Raw genomic sequence first — 26,699 nt, forward strand, 5'->3', positions numbered from 1 at the left:
TGGAAGTTGGTTCCAGATCCTAGCCGCCCTGACTGAAGTAGTGCCTCCTGATGTCTAGCCTGAACCTACTCTCAATTAACTTGTGGCCATTATTCCTAATTACTCCAGGTAGTGCTTGGGGGGAACAGGGCCTCTCCCATTCCCCGCTGGTTTCCCCCCAGTAAGTTTATAGATGGCCACCAGATCTCCTCTCAGCCTTGTCTTGTGGAGGCTGAACAGGTTCAGGTCCCATAGCCTCTCCTCGTAGGGCCTGCCCTGCTGCCCCCTGACCATGCGAGTGGCCCTCCTCTGGACCCTCTCAATGCTGGCCACATCCCTCCTGAAGTGTGGCGCCCAGAACTGGATGCAGTACTCCAACTGCAGCCTGACCAGTGTCGCATTACTCTACTCTATATGAATTGCATATGATTCTTTCTGCTCCTAGTGAGTGAAACACCGTATCACTGCACTGTCTTGGATCCTGTATGAATGGTATGCCACACTCCCTCCCAATAGCCCACACAAATAGTATCCCATACCAACAGTACCTATGAAAGCCATAAATGGTAAGCAGACCTATTGCAGCCCCATATCTAAATGAATGTACAGCACCCCACATGAATGGTGCACTGTGCCCTCTCTATGCTTGTACCCCATGTGAATTGTCTATCTTGCACTGTAGACCACTGCAGCTCAGATATAAATGAAATTCCATTCCCATAGCACCCCTTTCATTTTGCATGAATGATTTCACACTCCCTGCATCTCTCTAGTACTTCTCAGTAATAAAAAATGCAATAAAGCAACTCATTCGCAGAAAAGGACGTTGCACATGGCAAACAAGTATGTGACAGCACTGAAGCAGTTAAGAGACATTCAATGGCATTCTTAACTCTGACATCACAGCCAAAAGGCCTTCTGTCACCCTCAGGGACTTACGCAGCGAAGTCTTTAGAAATGTGCATGAAGTTCTTCAATAATCAAGAGCGTCTATAAAGGTAAGGGCTGCAGCAGCAGCATGGGTAACTCAAGGGAAACGGGCGGGGGAGGAATGGGGGAAATTCTTGTCTTGCTGCTTTTCTGAGCTACTTTATCAATACTGCGTGCAGCCCAAGAAAACTGGCTGTACTCCCTGCTGCAAACCTAGGATGAGCTGCATTACACACTTACCAGCTCGTTTCTGGTCTTTTCTAAATACTGCCCTGGAATACAATGCAAATGCCTGCAAAGTACAGCATCTTGCTGCTTGGAAGGACTCAGAGTCTCTCTTATCACCCTCTGCTTTAGGCTAAGGGTGATTTCAGTCTTTCTCTTTAGGTAAGCAGTCACTTTGGATCATGCATTTTTTGTTTTATGAGCAGCAAATGAATAAGTTTCTATTTGTACAAAAGCAAACAAGACTGTTTTTCTCACATTTTGGTGATTTATAGCTTATACAGTATAGATATGTTGATTTTTTTTAAATTTTTTTTTTTTTTGTACTGCTTATATTGCTTTGGTAGCATAATTTTGGGTATATGAATAATAGACTGTCTGTAACATCATCCTACTTAATATTTTCTCAAATTTAAAATTTAAAGCCTAAGAAAGGAATGCAAGCTCACTCTGTCTCATCTAATTTAACACTGAGACTGCAGTTCTCATGCTGCAAAGGGCTTTATTATTGCCAGCACAGATTTCAGAATGAGCAGCACAAAATGGCAATATTGGATTTCAGCCTGATGTGCTAGAGATGTTTTCCGTTCAGCTTCAGTTTGTCCCCAATTCAAAACCTCATTAACATGATAAATAAATGGTGAATCAGTTTGTCTCCAATAAACAAATAAATGTGGAAATCTGGTCAGTTTTTTCTAGGTGCCTGACCATGAATTGAGACTGCAGTTTTCAAATGTAGGAGCTGGGCACAAAGTTCCCAGTGACTTTCAGTGGGATTTTGGTTCCTATTTCTTTGTGTGTCTAAAAATTCTAGCTGTAGGAGCCCAAAATTTTGACCTAACTTCTGCAAATGGGCCCAAAACAGAGTTCCAGGTGGGAATATTCTTCTGCGTTTTAAATCTAAATATCATGGGTGTGTGCTAATAAGAAGTTTGATCCTGGGTTGAACTAGATGAGTTCTTGAGGTCCCTTCCAGCCTTACTTCTATGATAACAAGCCTTGCTGGGCTTTATCTCAAGTTCTGAACTAATCTTGCATGACAGTGATCAGTTACTTTAAACTGTCTAACCTGAGAGATGAGAATAATCTCATTTGCCAATGTGAGAAGGATGGACACTATTTAAATAGTATTGGCAAAACAGTTTGTGTCCCTTTCTAACATACATACATGAATACAGTATACATGTTCATTCCGTATGCCTTCCAGTTCTAACTGACTTCCCTGTTATTCAGTGTTGGTATGACCCAGAATTATTACCCTGTTTTTTTTTGTTTGGTGTTTTTTGTTTGTTTGTTTGTTTTTTAAATACCTGATTTAAAATGCAGCTAGGGCTACAGAAATCACATTGCCATCAAATGGAATATGACTTAAATATGTTAAATTCATCTGTTACATGAGCCTGCAGACTCAGTAACAGAAATATCCTTTTCCTGTGCAATAATGAAATTCTAAATTTTAGAGAGCAAGATGATGATTTAAAAATAATGAATATCTCAAAGTTACAATTCAATTCTCACTATTTTGTTTGTTGCAAAGTGCTTCAGTTCTACACTGTGCAGTCTGGCACTCATGAAACTTGTCAGTGGTTCCTTGTTTATTGATGCGCCTTTGAGATTAATAATTAAACAGATCAATGTCAATTTCAAAACTTTTAATAACTTGCAAAGAACATATTAAACCTGTGGCATTGAAAACCCTGCTGAATGAGCCTTTATACTCTCCAGGTTAAACTGCTCAAGTAACAGTTAAAACAATCCCAGCTAACTGCTATCTTTAAAAGAATTCCTGGTGATTCTTAAAACCTTCTGGACACATTATATGGAAGCAGCTTAGTAACTAAATATTAGACACAAGCAGAAACTTAGTGGCTGATATGGTGCTTCGAGATGCACCTTATTCAAACCTTAACAGCAAGGAAATCATGGGTTTGAGAAGTCTCCTGCATTTCATGATGATTCTCATCACTTCATCACAACACACTTCAATGTTTTTGCTTCCATTTCCAGTGGCACCAAAAATTATAGCCTGTTGGCAAGCACAGCCATTTATCACGTCTGTTAGTGACTCACAGATCTACTTCTATTCTGAACTCCTCTCCAAACTTAAATCTTAGTTTCTCTTTGATATCCCCTCTTGAACATCCAAGCATCAGGCTGCAGTCTTGAACATGGGAACTTGGCTTGTCACCCCATGAATAGCCCACCCAGGCTGGTCAAAGCCAGTGTGAAGCCTCTAGTAGGACCTAACCCGCAGACTGCTCCCTGTTGTTGGAGTGGTTGGCTAGGGTGAGCTGACACTCTATTTCCCACATATAAACCCCCTGACACAGAGCAGGAAGTGTCTGGGCAGTAGGGCAACCTGGCTCAGGACTGCTTGTGTATGTCCCCTGGCTTTCTGCTTATCTTCGTTCTCTGTCTGATCTTCCAGCTTCTTGACTCAGTCCATTCCTGGATTTAGTTCTCTGTCTGATCTCTTAGCTTCTTGACTCGGTGTGTCCCCGGACTTTGCTCCTGGATTGGCTTCCTGACCTGGTTAGACTTTGAATTCTACTTATCTATGAAAATCCGAGTCAGTGTCTTGATCTGCAAGTGATCCCACATCTGTTCACCCACATCATGACATGACACAAGGCCAGAACAGAGCTCCTAGTCCTCCTCTCTTGTTCCTTTCTTGATCACTGAGGACAACAGTGCTATCCTGCTGGTTGATCAGGCCCCTCACCTAGGCATCACCCTTTGTCTCTGCCTTTTGTCTCAAGCCTCCCAGTAAGGCTGTGTCAGTAAGGCTGCCTTTTGTCTCAAGCCTCCCAGTAAGGCTGGTTCTTCCTAGCCAACAGTCCTCATTGCTCTCCATCCACACAGCTAAAGGTCTGGCTCTGACCATCATCAGCTGGAGTTCTAGCAGGGCTGGAGTAAGACATGAAATGAAATTCAAATATACAAATTCATGCACTTAAGGCCTTGTTACAAGAATTGCTGCTATAAGCTGTGACTTAGGTTGGAGGAGGAAAAGACTGGGTATATTAGTCCACCACAGGAGGACTGTGGGGCCATCAGTGTGCCATGCCTATAAAAAGGCTAATATAATCCTAAAATGTCCACGCTGCCATTATAGTGAGGATGTACCCAAAGTAGCTGCAAACAATTTAGTGCAGATACTTAGCTTAGATATAGTCTAGCTGCAGATGTAGTCTGTAGCTCAGATACAGCCTGACTGCAGCAAAACAGAACTCCAAAGCCCATTGTTGAGACTTCCCTTGACTCCTCTTTTCTGCAGTCTGTTCAGATGTCACCTGACAGCAGACACTGGAGCCTGACCAGCAGCAAACTTTTAACCTCCTGTTTTTTTACATCTACAATTTCTGCACCTCCACTGCGTCTAAAGTATTTATTTATTTTTTGACTTATATACCAGACTTCAAAAAAAGGCTCAGGGAAATTTACAGTAAGAGAGAAGAAGAACAGAAACAGAATAAAATACTAAAACAAGAACAAACTCCCTCCCACCTTGCTCAGGAAAAAGCCTCCAACAAATTCCAAAATAATCCAGCCCAACCCACCCTGTCCCACTCCCCTACCTCTGACCAAGGAAACTGCCCTTTCATCCCACCCCCAAGTAACCTCATTTCTCAACCCCCATGTAATACCTCTATAAAACACAGCAGTTCTCTCTACCATCCCTATCCAGTGACATCTATTTCCTTGCCTCACACATGCCCTTACTGTCCCTTACAAGCCAGATTCCTTTCTCTCAAATGGGACTGTGGCTGTCTCTAAACCTGTTTGTTACCCTCTTCTCCACAAAGAGTATTCAGTGCATTTCAGGGGTTTTTTGTCCCAGTGAGATCAGACATGGAGCAACAGGGCAATCGGCTTTATTGTACTAACAAGATTTAATAGATGGCTATCAGATGGGAGCCTGTAGACTGTGTGCGACCCCAAAGGGCTTAAACTGCAGCCCCTAGGCCAGGGGTGGGCAAAATGTGACCCATGGGCCGGATGTGGGCCACTAGACCATTCTATCTGGCCCGTGGGGCCCCTAAAATTTTTTAAAAATTAATATTTATCTGCCCCTGGCTGCCTGTCATGCAGCCCTCGATGGCTTGCCAAAACTCAGTAAGCAGCCTTCCACCCAAAATAATTGCCCACCCCCGCCCTAGGCATTGGTCAAGGCATTGCTCCTTCTGTTTTGCTTTTGTCTGTTTCCTCTGGGGTCCCCAAGCTCCCCCTCCTTTTCCAGCTTCTGCCTATCCCCACCCTTGGGAGAAGGATGGCATGGCACATAGTTCCCCATAGCTGGGGAGACTTGGAGGGATATGGGGAATCCATGCAACATCTGTGCTGGTGCAGTGCAGCAGGAATTGCCCACTGTGTGGTGGGGGGATGAAGGTGTTATGTGATGGGAGAGAGGGTTTCACTGTATGGTGTGATCATGCACACAGGATGTGTATCCTTGTGCAGCAGGGGTGGCTTACACAATGAATGCATCAGGGGGTCATATGGTATGGCAGGAGAATTTCATGTGGCATGTTGGGGGCCCATGCAGTGCAATGGAGAGTGGATTTGTGTGGGTGTTAAGGGCCCATGTGGTGCGCTGGGATTGTGTGGTACATTGAGGGTTCCTGGGGTAAAGTAACAGGGAGCAGCAGCTTGTGTGGCATATTGGGAGCTGTGGCAGGGCACTGTGTGTGCCTGTCACTTTAAGGGCCTGGAGCTGGCAGCCACCAGGTGCCTGATGAGGGCAGCCATTTTGAGTCAGGGGCTGTCTATATAAACAGGGTAGTTCGGCTGCTGGAGGCCAGGCAACAACATCACCTGCCTGGAGGGCTGCAGATCTACATCTGGAGGTCAGGGAGGAGCTGTAGGGGATGGTCAGGAGACTCCTGGTCCTGGGCACGACCTAAAACTGCACCCTGCAGGGAGTGGGTGGCCTGGTGGGGCTCTCATTGGCGTGGGAGCCCCCAGGAAATGCCAGGCCAGTTACCACCCTGGTGAAAGGCGGGTCGGGGTGCCTTAACCCCTTGCCCCCACCACCGGGTGGGTAACCCCTGTGTTTGTAGGGCCCAGAGGGCAGACCCCAGGAGAGGGAGAAAGGCTAGGGACTCAACCTGATCGAAAGAGTACCCTCGCATGGCCCATGCTGGGGCTAGGACCAGGACGGTCAAAAGGGCCAGGGACCCACCGTGAGGGATGCCCAAGAGCCGGGGCCTGGGGTCCTGACTGGCCTGGAGGTGGGCCAGGGCTGGTAGCCAAAGGTCCCGGGGGGACAACACCCGAGAGGGGAAAATAGTTTCAGGGAGCTAGGTAACCTGAATGAAGGCGGGGTAGGCTGCCTTCATGGAGGGATTGTGGAGGGGTCCTGTTAGGAGGATTCTGGGGCCCAGTGTGGGGGGCCAGTGATAACAAGAACACCTAGATGCCATCTGTGAGGCTTGGGCTGTGGTGTAGGGGAGGAAAGGAGCTGCAGAGAGCACCCCCTGGCATTGGAGCAGCAAAATGGGCAGCCTCCTGCTTAATTGACATCTATTAATTAATCAATTAACATCAAGGCATGGCAGGCAAGAAGGTGGGTGGTTGGCCCAAGAACAGGTGGGTGGGCCACAGTAATCGGCCCCGAGCAGGCCCCCTGTTACAGGAGCCCATTCATTGTGGAGGGGACCCGTGAAGTGCGACAGAGGCGGAGGTCTGCAGAGACTGCAAACAACTCAGTTGAGAGGTTGGAGTTGGCTTGCTAGAAATGTCACTGGGCTCTTTTGGCTCTACTTGAGTCACTTCAACAGCTGGAGTATTTGACAGGTCTGGTAAAACAGCTTATGCAGTCATAAGAACCAATTCTGCTGGCAGCACAATGTCTTCTGGATTGGTAGATGGCACATCATATGGAACTTGATCTCGCATCTGGTCAACTTGTCCATGAAGTGTCGTAGAGAGGAAGTTAGCTGTGTTAGTCTGAAGTCAGGCAGGAAGCAGCATAGATTTGCACCTGATTAAACTAAATGAGCGATATAGAACATAAGAATTGCCACTAGTCTGACCATAGGTCCATCTTTCCCAGTATCCTGCATCACACAATGGCAGAGATTGGATGCTGAAAGGGAGAGTGAACTGGGTATGACTAGGGGTTTTTCCACTGTTCCCCTACTATGTCTAGGCATAGCCAGTACAAATAAGTCTTCAGTCAGCAGTTCATTGTTAGCTCTAGATAGTTATATGCTGTTGTAGTAAATGATGACTAATCAGAGGTTCCAGTCACCCTCAGTGATCCATGTCAATGAAATTTTAGTAGTTTGGATGATCTACTCAGCCTGGGCAATGGGTAGAACAGGTGTAGCTATATTATGATGGATGCGATATTCTCTATGAATTTCTTGAACTCTTCAGAAGTGAATTGCCCACTATTACCGGGCAGTGGATTATGCTGTCTGATACAACTGGAACAACTTCTAGCCACTTAGAAAAGGAATCAACAACAGTGAAGGATATTTGGCCTTGGAACAGGCCAACCAAATCTTTATGCCAATGTGACCATTGTGTCGGTTGCAACCCCGTGAATTCCTGTTAACTTTATGCTCAGTGGCTTGAGCAGTTCTCCACCAAGCAGGCTTGCTCGCTGTCTTTTGACATTTATGAGGTGGAAGATCCCTCAGTCCTTCCTGTAGTGGACACTGACTTAAGTCAGCTGCCCATTTACTGTAAAGGTAAACGTTAAGTCAACAAGTCTTGCTTTGGATGGGTCAAAAGGAGAACAGTTTCAAGTCTGTAGCAATTTGTATGCCTTTTCTGAAATTGAGGCAAACTGGGGTCCTGAGTCTATCTCCATGACACGTGGAACACCTTCAAGTGTCACTGCAGTGTAGATCTTTTTCTGTAGGGATGATATTTTCACGTTGTTGACAAAGCCAACATGCTGTGCATCGTGGGGGAATTTATTAGTGGACTATCAACAATATTAAAAAGGAAAGATGATCGTTAACACCTCTAGAGTGAACAACAACAATCTATCAGTCAATTAACTTCCTCAGCTACCAGAAGAGCAATGTAGTAGCTACTGCACTGTGGAGCAGGGAGCAAAGCAAGGTGCTTCAGTCCTAGGCAGATAATCCCAATTTAATACATGCATCCTGATTTTTGGGAGGGCTGGATTTAGGAAAAAGGTGCATGTTGCATGCTAGAAAATATGGTATTATGTATAACTGTTATGCACGCTGGCCAGTAAGTAGTACTAATCTCCACAGTGCTTGCCTCCTGCTGCTGCTTGCTGTTTTATTTGGAAGCATTCTGTTAAGCCTTTGTCTGTATAGTAAAGATGGGCTCCCTGTCTGCTCTCCCTGGGCCAAACTCCTGTAATGCATTAAACTGGCAATGAGGGTGGGATTGCAGTGAGCGAGAGGCTTTCAGTGCTTCATCCTGAACTGTAAGTGCCACATGCTACAAAGGAGCTCAGCAAGGAGTCCTGCCGATAGGGGTGCAGGCTGATTTTCACTATAACAATCACAGGTTGCATGGAAGTGTTTGACATGGGCCAGGTTGTTGCCCTGGGATACCTACACAGACTGGCTTGTACTCTCTAGATACAAGTTAGATTATGGAGGCTAACCAGACTGCTCCTGACTGTTAACCATTCACAGGCTTTTGACATTTGTTTATGTACTTGCGTCCCTGGCCATATTTGGGACAAGCCCTATAATGCAATCCTCGCAGTATTAAAAAAAATTATAATTTCACACCAACTCCAGTTTCAAACAGTAAGACAAGTGAAATCAACTGCTGGATGGCAACATACATAATTCAGTTGCATAGTCTGTCTGAGAACTGTAATTTTGGTACAAGTTTTGAGTCTCTATTGGAGGGAGTGACTTGCATGTAGGGCTCAAGATGAAGCCCTGCAAGGCAGACTCCTTGTGAAGCAAAACTTTGCACTGGCTAATGCTCTTTGCTCACAAGGCTGCACCCACTCCAGTGGAGATACAAGCATCATCCACAAAAGTGATATCAAGTGAGACTTATCACAAATCAATGCAAAAAGAAGTCGCCCTGAGGTCACAAGAAAATAAATTCTCCATCTCTGAGTGCTAACTGTGGTGGGAGCCACAGATGCAAAAAAACCATGCCATTTCCATGATGCCAAATGCCATTACTGCAAACACAAGGGGCACATCTAATGTGTTTGTCAGCAGAAACTTGCACCATGTGCAAAAGTCAAATAAGCAGGATACACTTCCAGCTCCCAAATATTATTGCTGATACAAATGGAATTTTCATAGATTTCATAGACATTAGGGCTGGAAGGGACCTCGGAAGATCATTGAGTCCAGCCCCCTACCCCAGGGGCAGGAAGTCAGCTGGGGTCATAGAATCCCAGCAAGATAAGCATCCAATTTTCTCTTGAAGGCATTCAAAGTAGGTGCTTGAACCACCTCCGATGGCAGGCTATTCCAGACCTTGGGAGCTTGGACAGTAAAGAAATTCTTCCTTATGTCCAGCCTGAAACGGTCTTGCAGAAGTTTATAACTGTTCGACCTCGTCATCCCTTGGGGCGCTCTGGTGAACAAACGTTCCCCTAGATACTGGTGGTCATCCCTTATAAACTTATAGGTGGCCATCAGATTGCCCCTGAGCCTGCGCTTTTCCAGGCTGAAGAATCCCATAGCTCTCAGCCTGTCGTCATAAGGTCTGTTTTCCTGACCTCTGATCATGCGTGTGGCTCTCCTCTGGACTCTCAAGCTTCTCCACATCCTTTTTGAATTGTGGAGCCCAAAACTTGGACGCAGTACTCCAGCTGCGACCTCACCAAGGCCGAGTACAAGGGGAGAATGACATCCTAGGATTTGCTTGAGAAGCATCTATGGATGCAAGCCAGCATTTTGCTCACTTTCCTAGTTGCAACATCACATTGAAGGCTCATGTTCATCTGTGGTCAATGATGACCCCCAAGTCCCTTTCATCTGTAGTGCTAGCCAGCGTAGCACTGCCAAGCCTATAAGGATGCTGCAGGTTTTTCCTCCCAAGGTGGAGAGCCTTGCATTTTTCACTATTAAACACCATCAGGTTCTCATCTGCCCGTTTCCTGAGCATGTTGAGGTCATTCTGGATCACCCTCCTGTCCTCAGGTGTGGATGCTTTGCCTCAGAGTTTGGTATCATTGGCAAACTTGGCCAGTTTGCTTCTGACACCAATGTCCACATCATTAATGAAGATGTTGAACAATACAGGTCCAAAGACAGAGCCTTGGGGGACCCCATTGGTCACAGAGTACTATGACAATTGACTTCCGTCAACCACCATCCTCTGGATCCTACCACAGAGCCAATTCCCCAGCCAGTGGATCCTGGTGGACCCACGGCCATAGTTGGCTGGTTTTGCCAAGAGGTGATCATGGGATACCAGATTGAAGGCTTTTTTGAAGTCAAAATATATGACATCAATCTCCTCTCCCTTGTCCAGGTGATAGGTCACCTGGTCATAAAAGGAAATAAGATTGGTCAAGCAAGACCTACCCGCAACAAACCCATGCTGGCTATCCCTCAGGATGTTGCCATTGGCCAATCTGTTAAGAATGGCCTCTGATAATCTTTTCTAAGACCTTCCCCAGAATAGAGGTCAGGTTGATGGGCCTGTAGTTTGCCAGATCCACTTTCCTCCCTTTCTTGAAGATAGGCACCACATTGGCCTTCTTCCAGTCTTCGGGCACTACACCAGAGCACCGGGAGTTCTTAAAGATCTGTGCCAGTGGCTGAGCTATGATGCTCGCCAGCTCCTTGAGGACCCTGGGGTGTCGGGGCCGGCTGACTTGAAGGTATCCAGCCTCTCAAGGTGTTCCTTCACGAGGTCAGCATTGATGGAGGGTAAGGAATCTCCCTCACTTGGGCCTCCCTGTCCCGTGATGGGCAGAGGCATCCCGTGGGACTGGTGAAAGACCGATGCAAAGTACCCATTTAGTAGGTTGCCTTTTTCCTGGGCATTGGTCATCAGTTGTCCCATCTGGTTTAGCAGGGGTCCAGTGTTGCCCTTGCTTTTCCTCTGGCTCCCCACAGATCTAAAAATAGGACTTTTTTTATTGTCCTTGATCCTAGTAGCCAGTTGGAGTTCTGTTGCAGCCTGGGCTTTCCTGGTTCACTCCCTGCAGTTCCAGACCAGTGCGGAATATTCCTCCTTGGAGGTAGATCCTGTCCTCCATCCTTTGTAGGTCTTTCTTTTTAGATGCAGGAGGTCCACTAGTTCCTTGCTGGTCCAAGGGAGCTGCTGTGCCCTTTTGCTGTCTTTCCTCTGAGATGGAATAGCGTTAGCTTGTGTGCATCTAGGATTGCTCCTTTAAGGAGTAACCACTCTTCCTGAACTCCCCTCCCCTTGGGGTCATGGTCCCTTAGTGCCTTACCAATAAGTCTCCTAAGTTTATCAAAGTCAGCTTTCCTAGCTTTGACCTAGGTCGAGGTGAGTGGGGGAGCAGAGGCTGCAAGGGAGGGCACAGGTGGCACAGGGCAAGCTGGGAAAAGGCACAGGGGGGGAGGTGGGAGGGGTGCAGGGGACGGGATAGGCATAGAGTGGGCACCGGCACTTCAGGGGGACATGGGCAGCAGGGGGCAGAGGCACTGCGAAAAGATGCAGGCAGGTGGTGCAAGCGTTGAGGGGGATGAACAGGGGGCACAGGTGCAGCAAGGGTGCAGGTGCTAGGGTGCATAGGTACTGGGGAGACGGGGGTGGGTGGGGTGGGGACAGACAAGGAGCAAGGGTCAGGCTGCTTGTCTCACCTCCATCCCCTGCCACCTTCTGCTGTCTGCTGCAGCATTTCCCATTGCAGTAGTGGGGGGATGAATTTAAGATGAACCATCAATAGATTCTATACATGCAAAAAATATAGATTTTCCATGTATGGAATCTAATTTTTGGAAATGGTCATCCTAAATTAAAAGGCCTCTTGGATTTAGGTAAATATGGTATATTCGTAATGCAGTGCTATGCGACTGGTGAAGCTCAAATCAGTTTTGGGAGCAGACACGCACAGATGTAAAGCTGATGTTTATATGAACTCTAGGGATGCTGTAATCAAAACCACTAATGAAGTTTAGGTGCAACAAGTATGTACCTTGTGCTAGTCAGCTGGCAGGGGTGGCCAGAGTCACTTACCCTGGGAGCCAAGAGCCTGGCAGGGGGTGTGTGCTCTGAGTGACCCAGAGTGGAGATAACCACCCCCTGCTGCTGCTGCAGCTGCAGCATTGAGCTGCTCTGGCTTTCCCTGCGGGGAGCATGACCTGGGGCAAGCAGCAGAACTGCAGCCCCACCCCTAGCAGCCCAGCACCTAAGCCAGCAGTCCTGGGAGATGTGGGAGAGCTGCATGTACCGTGTTGGCCAGCTGCATGCAGCTTGTGAGCCATGGTTTGGCCACCTCTGGCTTTTTGAGGTGTGGGGGAGAGAGGTTGGATGAGTTGAAAAAAAAAGTGATATGTTTTTTAATGTATTATATTTTAAAATAGCTAAAAACAAAATAATGCAAAAAACTTGTGTTTAATGTACTAATGTTGCTTAGCAACGATGACATGTCAGACCTAGGTTGTGTTGTTTTCATAAGTAAACTTACAAACCCCAGCAGCACGCTTAGTGAAAAACAGCTTACATAGAAATGGAATGTTTTGTTGCAAAGGGATAAAAGCATACAACCCAAGCTGAAGACAGCACAGCAGCAGAGGTTCTAGCAAAGGTTGAAAAATATGACATTGCTTATTTAAAGCTTGGTTTTACATGAAGTGGGTCCAGCGATGCACAGAGGCCTCAATGTGTTGTATGAACCAAAGTACTGGCAAACAACAGTATGTGGCCCTGCAAGCTATGCTGGCATCTTGAAACAAGACCCTACATTAGTATTTAAACATGTAGATTTTTTGAGCAGAAGCTCCATGAGTTAACAGGACAAAAAAAAGTTTAACTGCTGCCCAAGTTCCACAACAACTTAGGCAGCAGTTATGATGAGATGATAGAGTTCAGGATTCTGAGGAAAGGAAGGGTGGAGAGCAGCAGAATAAGGGCCCTGGACTTCAGGAAAGCAGACTTCAACTGATGGGCAGGATCCCCTGGGAGGCCAGTCTGAGGGGGAGAGCTGGGTGCACTTTAAAGAAGCCTTACTGAAGAGTGCAGGAACAATCCATGCCAATGTGCAGGAAGACTAGCAAGTATGGCAGAAGACCAGCTTGGCTTCACAGGGAACTCTTCAGTAAATTGAATCACAAAAAGGAAGCTTATAAGAAGTGGAAACTTGGACAAATAACTAGGGAAGACTATAAGAGCATTGCTTGGGCATGCAGAGATGAAGTCAGGAAGGCCAAAGTGCAGCTGAAACTGCAGCTAGCAAGGGATGTGAAGGGTAACAAGAAGGGTTTCTACAGGTATGTTGGTAGCAAGAGGAGGATCAGGGAAAGTGTGGGTCCTTTACTGAATGGGGGAGGCAACCTTGTGACAGAGGATGCAGAAAAGGCTAAAGTGCTCAATGCCTTCTTCACCTCAGTCTTCATAGGCAAGGTCAGCTCCCGGACTACTGCACCTGGCAGCACAGTTTGGGAAGGAGGTGAGCATCCAATGGTGGGAAAAGAACAGGTTAGGGGCTATTTTAAAAAGCTGGACATACATAAGTCCATGAGGCCAGAAGGGATGCATTTGAGGGTGCTGAGGGAGTTGGCTGATGTGATTGCAGAACCACTGGCCATCATTTTTGAAAACTCATGGCAATTGGGAGAGGTCTTGGATGACTGGAAAAGGACAAACAGTGCCCATATTTAAGAAAGGGAAAAAGGAGGATCCAGGAAACTACAGACCAGTCAGACTCACCTCAGTCCTTGGAAAAATCATGGAGCAGATCCTCAAGGAATCCATTTCTAAGCACCTGGAGGAGAAAAAGTTGATTAGGAACAGTCAGCATGGATTCACCAAGGGCAAGTCATGTCTGACCAACTTGGCTGCCTTCTATGATGAGATGATTGGCTCTGTGGATGCGGGAAGACCAGTGGATGTGGTGTACTTTGATTTTAGCAAGGCTTTTTATACAGTCTCCAACAACCTTCTCGTAGGCAAGCTAAGGAAATATGGGCTGGATGAATAGACTGCAAGGTGGATAGAAAACTGGCTGGATCGTCAGCCTCGGAGAGTAGCAATCAATGGCTCAATGTCTAGTTGGCAGCTGGTATTAAATGGAATGCCCCAGGGCTCAGTCCTGGGGCAGGTTTTGTTCAATGTCTTCATCAGTGACCTGGAAGATGGCATAGAGTGCATCCTCAGCAAGTTTGCAGATGAAACCAAGCTGGGGGGAGTAGTAGATACACTGGAGGGAGGACTAAAATTCAGAATGACCTAGACTAATTGAAGGATTGGGCCAAAAGAAATCTCATGAGGTTCAACGAGGACAAGAGCAAAGTCGTACACTTAGGATAGAACAATCCCATGCACCAGTACAGGCTGGGGGCTGACTGACTGGGCAGCAGCTCTGCAGAAAAGGACCTAGGGGTTACAGTGGACAATAAGCTGAATATGAGCCAACAGTGTGCCCTTGTTGCCAAGATGGCTAACGGCATACTGGGCTGTATTGGTAGGAGTGTTGCCAATAGGTCAAGGGAAGTGATTTTTCCCCTCTAGTCAGTACTGGTGAGGCCACATTCCCCTCTATTCAGTAGTGGTGAGGTTTAGTTTTGGGACCCCACTACAGAAAGGATGTGGACAAATTGGAGAAAGTCCAGTGGAGGGCAACAAAAATGGTGAGGGGGCTGGGGAACATGACTCATGAGGAAAGACTAAGGAAACGGGGCTCATTTAGTCTAGAGAAGAGAAGGCTGAGGCGGGATTTAATAGCAGCCTTCAACTATCTGAAGGGAGGTTAAAAAGAGGATGGAGCTAGACTGTTCTCAGCGGTGGCAGATGAGAGAACAAGGAGCAATGGTCTCAAGTTGCAGCAAGGGAAGTTTAGTTAGATATTAGGAAGAATGTTCTCACTAGGAGGGTAGAAAAACACTGGAACTGGTTATCCAGAGAGGTGGTGGAATCTCCATCCTTGGAGATCTTCAAAACTCAGCTAGACAAAGCTTTGGCTGGGATGATTTAGTTGGAGCTGGTCCTGCTTTGAGCAGGGGGTTGGACTAGATGACCTCCTGAGGTCCCTGCCAACCCTAATTTTCTATGATTCTAAGGTTGTTAAAGTATACAGTACTGTTAACATGAAGGCTACTGAGGCTTATTACTGTGTGGTTTTGCTCATTGCCAAAGCAGGCAAGGCTCACATAGGTGAGAAACTACTACTTCCAGCTGAAAAGGATATGTGCTCAATGATGATAGGACAGAATGCAGTATCACAGCTAGATATGATCCAGCTTTCAGATCGCACCGTATTGCAGAGATGACCCCTGATGTAAAAGAGCAGCTCTTGGCAAGTGTTTTTCATGGCTTATCTTTTTCCATTCATCTAGATGAGTCTACCACTATATCAAATGCTGCACGGCTACTGGTGTATATTTGGTTTGCTGCAGCAACAGAATTAAAGGAGGAATTTCTGTTTTGCCATCCTGTCCACAAGAACAACTGGTGAAGAGGTTTTTAAACTTTTGTTTTTAATACTAAAAGTTTTTAATACTTTTGTGCAAGACACAGGGCTTGATTGGGGATGCTGTTTTGGAATTTGCAGTGATGGAGCATGGTCTATGACAGGACAGCATAGCGGGCTTATGAGAATGGTACAAGAAGTAGCCCCCACAGCAACCTGCAATCATTGTATGATTCACAGACAGGCATTGGCTTCTAAGATGCCAGAGGAGCTCAGCAATATTTTTTCAGTTGCAGTAAAAACTGTAATCTTTATAGCCCAGTTAATTCAAGTTTTGGCAAAGAGATGGAGGCAAACTTCACACAGTTGTTGCTATACGCAGAAGTCCATTGGCTGTCCAGGGGCCAGGAGGTACTGACAAAACTATGTGAACTATGTGATGAAGTCTGTATTTTTTTTTGATGGTAGTAACTCCCTTCTACAGTATTTGAATGATACTTGTTGGGTATCTTTGTTGATGTATCTGGCTGACATATTTGAGTAACCGAATTCTTTGAATGCATCACATCAGAGATGCAAATGTGTTTGTTGCTACTGTCTGGATAGCAGCATTCATTAATGGACTTGAACTGCCGTCTTCATGTGTGCAGCAGGAATCTGTTTGCACGTTTTCAACACTGGAAGACATTGTGCAACAGTGCACTGATCTGTCAGTTGACGGTATCCAGGATGTCAGCTGCCTTAGTGGGTTTAACAGCACTGAGTGGGTCTGCAGGAGCAGTTTTGTGAATACTTTCCTGAAGTGGGTAAAACCAAATACAGTCAGTGGATCAGAAACCCATTCACCTTTAGGCTGATTATGGCCACCACTGGAACTCAGATGTGTGACAATGTCCCCTGGAAACTGTGACCGTGCCCACTCCACCCCTAGGTTGCCTTCTTGTCTCACGTGCCATGCCTTGTTGGAAATATAATGATAAGGGGATGCTGCCCTGATCTTATTGTAACTACTACCCAGATTATAGTCATGGACTTATGAGCCAATTGCACAGCTGCATACCTACCCTACACTATATCCTATGCCTTGTAGATGACATCCTTGTAGATGTTCTGCCAGTTGCTGATGCAGCCTCTCTCTAGGCCTTCCGACCCCTCAGCCTCTCTCAGCCCCACTGTGACCCTCAGACCCCTGTGTCTCTTTCGTGTCCCTTCTCTGGTTGCCAGACCCCTCGGTCTCTCTCAGGCCTCTGTGTAGGGTATTGGCTCCTCTGTACTTTTTCAGCTGCTCTCCAGGCCCTCGGACCTATCTGGCCTTACACTCTATTCCCAGCCCTTCTCCAAGCCACTGGGCCCTTCCAGTCCCAGTATACCCACTGGGCCTCACTATAGGTCTCAGACTCCTCGCTGAGCCTCACAACTCATGGCCTTGGACCCCTCTGGTCCTACACCCTGTTTCCTGGCCCCTCACTGGGCCTCTGGTCCCACACAGTCCTGGTCTTCCGTGACTCCTCACTAAGCCTATGGACCCACATGGTCCTGGTCTCCCTGGCAAGTGCTTTTCTGTTGGAGTGTCCCCCCCCCCTAGCCTTCCCCTTCAATGGAGTCACCCACAAGGTAGTGGGAGCTGAGGCTTTCTGGTGCCCCATCCTTACCTTTCCCTGGAGTGGCCCATATGTGGCATTTCATGGAGGCTGCCCTGCCACAGGCAGTCCCACCACACCAACCAATGCCAGCAGGGTGCAGTTTTAGGTCTTACCCAGGACCAATATTCAAATTTTCCTTGTCTTATTCATTCCTCTCTGGACTCTCCCATAGACATCCTATGCCCCTCCCAGGCTGCTAACCACTGGGCTCCCTGGCCCTAGTTCCAACCTTCTTCTAAGTCCTGTCTCCCTGGCCCCCAGCTCACTCTCGGACCCCTACCAGCCACTGTCATCCTGGGCTGCATGCTTCCTGATCCCTCTCTCTCAGCTGTGGCCTATAAGGATCTTTGAGTCTCTCCTTGCCCTGGCCCTACCTCCAGGCCTGGCTGCCTCTCATGGTGTGTTTGCTCACCCTTCAGCCCCTCCTGGCCCCAGCATAAGTCAGTCATGGTTCCCAGGGTCTGTCTTTCAACTGCTAGTCCTCTCCTCTGTGGGTACATCCACTTGGGCCCCTCCATACATAATTCTCTCTTCCTCTCTTGGTGGGCTCAGAGCTCTCTGTCGGTCTTCCTTACTGCAGCCCCTACCTTATCTGGGCTCCTCCCGGCCTCTCACAAAGCCCCTGTGCACACAGCTTCTCTCTGGGCTTGTCCTGATCCTTCCTCTCAGCAGGCCACGGGCACTCAGCCCCTCTCTCTCTGGGCTCCTCTGACCTCTCCACAGGCCTTAAGTACTCAGTCCCCTTCTCCGGGCTCTGTATCCTGCACTGGGTCCCAGGAACCTCCTGCATCCTGTTAGGTCCTACCCAAACCTCCAGATGTTGTTCTCCTCACTGCATTACAGGAACTGCAGCCTTCCTGCTGAGTGATTTTACTATTCTCTGCTCTCAGGGTCTGGGTTATACCTTGGCTACACCCCCCACCCCACCCCCATCAGTTGACTCCCTTACAATCAGCTGACTCTTTTGGTCAGGTCTAGCTTCACTTAGCAGCCCTCTAGTCAGCTGACTGCAATTAGCTCTGACCCCCACCTGCTGGTGGCTCAGCAGCCTGCCTGGCCTCTTCAAGTGGCAGGCACTTCAACTGCCCTGTCACACCCATCCCCACAGATAGGCTTTCCTCATCTTCTGAGGACACCATATTGACTTGTCAAGCAACCAGGAACTGCAGCACAAATTTTCACAAATGCCAGCTGCAGACTGTTGGTTATTGGTGGGATATGAATTTCCTGAGTTAACACACTGGGCTCTTAAAGCACTCCTTTTTTCTTCCAGCTACCTGCATGAGTCAGACTTCTCAGTGTTAATTGCAATCAGAACAAAGTGTGGGTCCCAGCTTTTTGTCAAAGATGACTTACAGCTCTTCCTTTCTATGCTGCAATCCCAAATTCTGCTACTTTGTGCAGTGAGGAAACAAATACACCCCTTCCACTGCTAAAGTAGGACTGATGGATTTTATACTGAACTAACCTATCATTTTTTGGTATCATGTTTCCTAAAATGTTTAAGTGAAGTTTTAACTTAACCGCTTCCATTGATACTGTTCTTGAACTTAACAATGAATACTTACGAAAATCAAACTAATCTTTACTGATCAAATCCCGTCAACTTTTATTTATTATTTTGTGTAGCATATAGGCCTATTTTCAATTTGTTGTACTGTTTTAGCAAACTATGGGGAGACGCAGTCATTTATTTTGCTATGGAAAAAAAAGGTTCACAAAGTTTGAGAACCCCTGGATTAGACCAGTAGCGTTGTTTGAAGTAAAACCACAGTGAACAGTGGAGTGGGTTGCGTTTCATTTGGCAATCCATTTAAAAAATGAGTGAGTTGTGAACCACCAGGATATGAATGATCCAGGTTCTACTGTATCTGCTGGGTTCTATGAATAGGAGGCATTTGGGTGCCTCATTTGCTTGTCAGTTCAGAGGAGAATGGTGAATCTTACTGGGATTGTGGATTTGAAAAAACTCAGCAAAACCTGGTCTCTTAGTTCTGTGGCTCTACTGCTGCACAAATAAATTGACAATATCAGTACTTGTATACCATAGGGGCCCCAGAGATGCCTTCACAGTCAAGGTTCCATTGTTCATCCTATCCCTGAAATAGGATGAATATTTTAGGATGAAACTTCCCAAATTAGTTTTTATACGCTTTTAAATGTCCATATAAATTTTCTTTGGCTTTCTTTAACACGAAGAATCCCTGGGCAGGGTTTCTTACTGCTTTGTGTTGACATGTATCTCTTAAAACATCATTGTTTATGTCCAGAAAAAAACTGATAGAGAGGTGAATAGTAAGAACTTTAGACAAAGGATAATTTTACAGGAATTATTTAGGATTAAGGCTTATTTTTGTCACTGAAGGGGACAGAATCAAGACGAGCATTTCCCTCTGTGCTGAAGATAACATCTGCTTACACTCCAGTGGGGTATCTTCCTCTATTAGCCAAGCTGTGCAGTAATCTCCATTCTGACAGCAAAATCCTGTTCTCCAACTCCTCCCCCAGGAGGCCCAAGCTTCAAAGCCAGATCTTCTTCACTATTCTAGTGCAAACATTTAGTTATATAGGCTCTGCAGTTTAGACCAGGGCTGTCCAACTTCTAGGCAGTGGACAGACACGCACCTTGCAGACCCCTAGGCCATGCATCCTGAGGATGGCTCCCCTCTGCTGTACAGACAACATGGGCAGTCGAGCTTCCTCCTGGCCATGTTGGCAGTGTGAGCAAAAGCTCACTGTCACCACATGAGCAGCCCAGCTCATCTCAATGTCATGGGTACTAGGTGCAAGCTGGCTTTCCTCCACTGCACTGGCAGTGCGAGCAGAACAATCTCCCTTTTAGCTGTGCGTACAGTGTGGGCAAGCCAGCCCTCTCTTGCAGTGTAGGTGTACCAGATACCCCTGCTATATGCTGCACCCTTTCACTGCCTGACTATGCCCTACCCTCCAGGAGCAGGGGGCAGGAAGTGGAAGCTAGAGGAGGGAAAGGGAGCCTTGAGAACCCAGCTGCCAGATCAGTAGGAGTGAAGGGGTGAGCAGCAGCTGGGCATGGGGGTGGGGAATAGGTTAACCCCTTCTGTGCCAGATGTGACCCATGAGCCACCAGTTGGACAGCCTGATATAGACAAATGCTCAGCAGAGACTGACTGGGGCCAGAACTGAAGCCCCAGCTGTTGACAGAGAGAGAAGTACAAGTGAAGGAATAGGGGAAAGGGCAGCAGTGGGCAAAATACAGCCCATGGGCTGGATCTGGCCTGCGGGGGGTGCCCACCAATTGATGGGATCTAGGTTTCAGCTGTCCCCACAGCACTCCGCATGGGGTCAAGCCCAGAATGGGGCAGCTAGCGCTGTGCTCCTGCCAGCACCCACTGGCCCCAGCCCTGACCAGCATGCACAGCTTCTAGCAGGGCTGCTTCCGGTGCAGCTGCAGCCCCGTGTATGCTGTTCAGCTACCTTCTACCTGCTCTGCCCACCTGGTGCAATGGGCAGCCACCTGCAGGCAGGCAGAGCGGGTGGAAGGTGGTTGGGAGCTGGAGCCAGAGCCCTGCATACTGGGGCATGAGCCACCAGGCTGAAGCTTTCCCTCCTACCTGGAGAGGCACAGCAGGGTCAGGAGGAGGATTTGCCATTGGAGGTGAGGAGAGCTGACACACTAGGAGCAGCCCAACTGATAAGCTGTGTGTACTGGCTAGGGCAGGGCTGGCACGTGGGAGTGTAGTGTGAGCTGCCCCTAGTGGGAGCCAGTGGGGTTCAGCCTCATGTGGAGTACTGAGGACAGCACCACCTGGGCAAGCTCTGCTGCACTTGCACCCCTCTCCCTCTCCTCACCCTTAGCCAGCTCCTGAGACCTAGCACCCAGGTGCCCCAACACACATGCACACATGTCCCCCCCCCCACTCACCACCCCCCACCACAGGGCAGGGGCATGCAGGGAGTGGATTGCCTGTCCTGCTCCCGAACATTGCTCCTCGCCCACCTGTGGTCCCATCCCACATAGGGAGCTTTGGTGAATTGTTGTGCTGGTGGGGGGTAGCAGGGTGCTGACCCAACCTGCGACAGCTCATCAAAACTCCTGTGTGGTCCCTGGACCCAAATAATTGCTCACCCTTGAAGTATAGGGGCATGGAGCTGCTGTCCACACAGAAGATGCAGTAGCCAACCCTTTGGGAAGGGGGGACAGAATTGAATTTTGAAGTGCATTGAAGAAATGTAGAGATAGCACACTTCCTACATTGTGTGTGGCATTTTAGGGTGGAATCCTATTTCATTTTACATGCTCAAGTGATATTTACCCAGCGACATAACTGCTGTTTTTGGCACTTACACATAGTATGTGATATTATTCAACACACCGCTATTGCCCCAGTTTATAAGTTTACATTTGACCATTTCAGTTTAGAGAGAGACAAGGCTACATATTTTTCTAATGAAGCAGAGAATTTGTTAATGAGCAAGCACACATAGAGATAACAACAGATACCTAAAGCAGGGGTGCTCAACCCCCAGCCTTCAGGCCAAATCTGGTCTGCGGAGCCATGGATTTGGCTGCTGAGCAAGCATCTGTGTCTCGGGACTCCCTATGGGTTGGGAAATTTTGCAGCAAGGGAGTGGTGACAAGTAACAGTGCCATCCTTCCCTCACTGCCACGTTTGCAAACCCCACATGGTTGTATGCGGGAACCAGACAGTGGGAGGGCAAGCTGAAGGCAGGAAGGAGGGGAGAGGGAGGGGGGATTAGTATCTATAGCTAGGCTCTGCAGACCCCAGTGTAGCTGCTTGCAGTCTCCTTGCCACCTGCCATGAGCACCCTAGGCTCTGGGCAGGCCCCTGCCTCCCACCACAGAGTCAAGGCTGCTCAAGGCAGGCTGCACGGATGCTACAAGTGGTTGCACCAGGATCTGCAGAGTTTAGGAGAGTAAGCAATTATTTGGGCCCAAGAGCCACTTAGGGAGTTTTGGTCAGCTGTCCTGGGCTGGGTCAGCACCCCCACATTTTCTCCCTCTGACAGCTCACCAAAACTCCCTAAATGATTTTGCTCTGTGCTGGGCTAGGGTCACAGATGAGTGGGGAGTGGCATCCAGGAGCAGGACAGGCGGGTGGAAACAAGGCTGGGATTGCAGGGCCATGACAGTGTGAAGCTGGTGCCTGGGGACAGCTGCGATCTGCTCCCCGCACACCTGTGACAGATGCTGGTTCTGTGGACAGGGGTGTGTGGGCAGTGGATCATGGCTCTGCCCTGGCCCCCTGTGCTGTCACTTCCCCAAGATCCCAGACCCAGCCCTGCCCACCTATCCTGCTCCTGGGTGCTGCTACCCACTGGCCCATGGCCCCATCCTGTCCATTTGGTCTCACACCCTGACTGAGTTCCGGCTGGTCTCCATGGAGACCCTGGGATTGCAGGGCAGTGACAGTCCGATCTGGGGCACAGGTGTGATCCGTTTCCCACATGCTCCTGCCCACCGAACCAGGGACTGTCACGGGCGTGTGGGGAGCAGATCACAGCTCTGCCCCAGCCCTGCATTGTCACAGTCCTGCAATCCTAGCCCTGTCCACCCATCCTGATCCCAGATGCCACTCCCCATCAGCCCCATTCCAGCTGCCCAGCAAAGCAACCTGTCTGCATGGGTCCCACCCCTGGCAGTGGGTGCAGGGGATGGACCAGGGTGCCTGAGCAGTGGGGCCAGGCCTGGTGGCTGCAGCAAGCAGAAGGAGCCAGCACTAGGGCTGCCAGGAAGTAGAGTCCAGCAGCCATGCCGCTCCAGCCCCAATGCATGCCTGGGAGTGGCAGGACTGGCCACACACGCCACAGTTCAGCTTCCACCTGGGCATGGGCTGGGTGGGGCTGAGGACCTGCCATGGCCTGGAAAAAATCTGTTGGCAGGCCAGCCGGAGGCTGCTCACTGTGATGCACAGCTCGGTAATAATTAGTCACTAGTTCCACCTTCTCCCTTTGTCCTCCTCCCACCCTTCTACCTGCCCTGGGATTGCCATAGTGATTAATCATTTAACCATTGTAATTACAAATAGTTAAATGGATACTTTTAAAATTGGTATTTACATCCATATAGCAATTAGCTGGCGCTTGTAGTGGGGGCACCGGCGCTCTTACCTGCCCCCCGCCCATCGCCTAAGTGTCAAGCGGATTGAGAAATGTATTTCCTGCAATTTTTTTCTTATCGTCAGAAATTCAACTGAATCTAAATCCTTGCCAGGAGGCAGTCCCTCATTTGGCTGGTACTGGAAGGAAACTACAAGCCGCAGTCTCCACAGCACCAAAGCATCCTCTGTCATGAGAGTTTCATCGATTCAGTGCTGGAGGACTGTGGAGGAAGGACTGCCAAAGGCAGCACTAGAGATGGGAGAGGACATGGAGTCCCAGGAAGGTGGAAGCTGGAAGTTTGTGATGTCTGGCAGCAAGCAGAAATCTTCATCCCTACCTGCAGCAGTTTGCCTGGAGAGCAGATATGAAGCCCTAGCAACAGAGAAGGAAGAGTATGTTTCATTGCTAGAGCAGGACAGGTCAGGCCTCTCCAAGGTTGGCAGGATCAAGACTACTACCACCAAGAGGAAGCAACATGTGGTAGTGGTTGGAGACTCTCTTTTAAGGGGCACAGAGGCATCCATCTGCTGCCTGATCTGTTGTCTTGGAAGTTCTTTCGCTTGCCTAGAACCTAGATCCGAGGTGTCATGGAAGGATTACCAAGACTCATCTGGCTCTCTGGCTACTACCCTATGCTGCTCATCTTTGTGGGCACCAATGATACTGCCAGGGGAGAACCTGAGAAGATCAAAAGTGACTAGAGGGCTCTGGGTGTAAGTGTGAAGGGGATGGGAGCTCAGGTGGTGTTCTCCTTGATTTCTTCCAGTCAAGGGGAAGGGCCCGGGCAGGACTGGATGCATCCTGCATATCAACGTATGACTATGCAGATGATGTTCCAGCAGGGCTTTGACCATGGGATGTTGTTGTGAGATGGACTGCTAGGAAGAGACAGGATCCACCTGATGAAAAGAGGGAAGAGCATCTTTGCAGACAGGCTTGCTAACCTAGTGCGAAGAGCTTTAAACTAGGTTTGCCGGGGGTTGGAGACCAAAGAACTGAGGTAAGTGGGGAAGTGGGAGACTTGGAGGAAGTGCGAGCAGGAGTAGGCAACAGGGAAGGCCTTCTCATTCTTCCTGAGAAAGTAGAGCAATCAGCTAGTTGCCTCTGGTGCTTGTACATGAATGCACAGATCCTGGGAAACAAGCGAGAAGAATTGGAAGTCCTCGCACAGCCGTGGAGCTATGGTGTGACTGGAATACCAGAGACTTGGTGAGAGCTTGCGTGACTGGAGGACTGTCATGGATGGGTATAAACTGTTTAGGAAAGACAGGCAGGGAGAAGAGGAGGAGGAGTTGCACTTTCTGTAAAAGAGTCGTATGATTGCTCAGAGCTCCAGTATGGGTCAGAGGGGAGAGCAACAAAGGTGGTGTCATGGTGTGTGTGTGTGTGTGTGTGTGTGTGTGTGTGTGTGTGTGTGCGCTATAGACCACCAGACCAGGAGCATGTGGTTGAGGAGGCTTTCTTCAAACAGCTAGTAGAAATGTCCCAATCACAGGTCCTGGTTCTCTTAGGGGACTTCAGTCACCCTGATATCTGCTGGGAGAGCAATACAGAGTGCATAGGCAATCCAGAAAGTTTTTGGAGAGTGTTGGGGACAACTTCCTAGTGCAGGTGCTGGAGCAGCCAAATAGGAGCTGTGGTCTTCTTGCCCTGCTGTTCATAAACTGAAAGAATTGGTGGGTAATATAGTAGTGGATGGGTGGTAGCTTGGGCAGCAGTTACCTCAAGATGATTGAGTTCAGGATCCTGAGGAAAGGAAGGAAGGAGAACAGCAGAGTATGGACCCTGGACTTCAGAAAAGCAGACTTCAACTCACTCAGGGAACTGATGGGCAGGACCTCCTTGGATGCCAGTCTGAGGGGGAAAGGAGTCCAGGAGAGTTGGTGGTACTTTAAAGAAACCTTACTGAGGGCACAGGAACAAACCATCCTGGTGCTCAGAAAGACTAGCAGGTATGGCAGAAGACCTGCTTGGCTTAGCAGGGAACTCTTCAGTAAGATAAAATGTGTAACAGACTGCCAATGTGGGCTCACCAGATTGGCTTGAGATACTTACCCTGGGCTAAAAACAGTGCCGGAGAACGCTGAGCGACCCCAAGGGTGGAGCAGGGGAGCCCTGCCCTGTGGAAAAGGAGAAGCCAATTGAAAGAACGGGTTTTCAATCCCCTCATTCGCATGGAAGGGCTATGGTCAGGGTTGGGGGCCCACCACCCTGAGCCCTGGTTGGCCGGTTTGCAGGCCAGGGAGGGACTGCCTGAGGGGATAAAAGCAGCAGCTGAACTGGTGTGGGAGCTGCTGACAGTGACTCTGGGGAACAGTACAGGAAGTCTAAGAAGAGCTGGGGAGAGCTGCCCCAGGAGAGGGAGCAGAGAGACCCCTCTGAAGAGCCTCAAAGGCCCTGGGAGAAGAAGGCAGCCGCAGTCGGCCGTGCCTCCAGCCCTGCAGCAGAGAGGGAGCTGCAGCCAGGGCTTGGGGCAGAGAGCTGGTGCCCCAAGGCCCCATCACAGTGTGCTGGATGTGCCAGGCGTCCCAGAGGCTAGGGGTGGCAGTTGGCTCCCCACTCCACTGCAGAGAAGAAGCAGCGGCCAGAAGCACAGGTGGCATCCTTATCCGGAGCAGGGAGCTGGTCCAGTGAGTTGAGGAAACCCCTTTCTTTCCCTGGGGAAGTGGGACAGCAACAGGCAAGGCATTGGGATCCTGAGGAGCAGCAGAGCACCAGGATGAGGGTCCCTGGGAGCTCAGGGTGCAGGCCGGCACTCAGAGCGGGATTGCCGAGCCGCAAGGCATGTGGGGTGCCCGGCCAGTCATCTGGAGCAGGGGTTTAGAGCAGCGACCCCTGGGAGCTGCCTGTTTACCCTCTGCCACTGACTGCCTCAGCGGGGACTCAGTCCTGTCCCTTATTCTGCAGCTGATTGTCATAGGATGGAGTCCCTGAGCTTTGTGCTTGGGTCATGCTGATTGCTGCAAGAGCCTACTTCGTTGCTTGCCTTTTTGGTTGCCATGAAGGGTTACCCTTCAGCCTCTTTGTGGGGTTGGGGTTTGATACAAGTTGATTGCTGCGGACCAGAAGAGCTTAACCTGTTGCAATCTGTTGCTTATTGGGAAGCCTGTGGGAGCTGCTGGGAGTGACCACCTTGCTTCCTTGTGGTAGCCCTCAGCAGTGGCTGAAAGCTGCCAGTTACCCTACCTGGGGTTCTTGAGTCAAGGGTTGACTAATACATAGATTCATAGATGTTAGGGTCGGAAGGGACCTCAATAGATCATCGAGTCCGACCCCCTGCATAAGCAGGAAAGAGTGCTGGGTCTAGA

General features: G+C 48.7%; 1 protein-coding gene across 1 annotated transcript in view; it reads left to right on the top strand.

Moving 5' to 3' along the window:
• Nucleotides 1-804: 804 nt before the first annotated feature.
• Nucleotides 805-26,699, top strand: part of AIFM3 (apoptosis inducing factor mitochondria associated 3) — a 280,485-nt gene continuing 254,590 nt past the window's right edge. The window contains exon 1 of the mRNA XM_059713630.1: nt 805-977. The gene's annotated coding sequence lies outside the window, so the exon portion shown is untranslated. The remainder of the gene's footprint in view (nt 978-26,699) is intronic.

The sequence above is a fragment of the Alligator mississippiensis genome, chromosome 10, assembly GCF_030867095.1.
Source record: "Alligator mississippiensis isolate rAllMis1 chromosome 10, rAllMis1, whole genome shotgun sequence".
Classification (NCBI taxonomy): domain Eukaryota; kingdom Metazoa; phylum Chordata; order Crocodylia; family Alligatoridae; genus Alligator; species Alligator mississippiensis.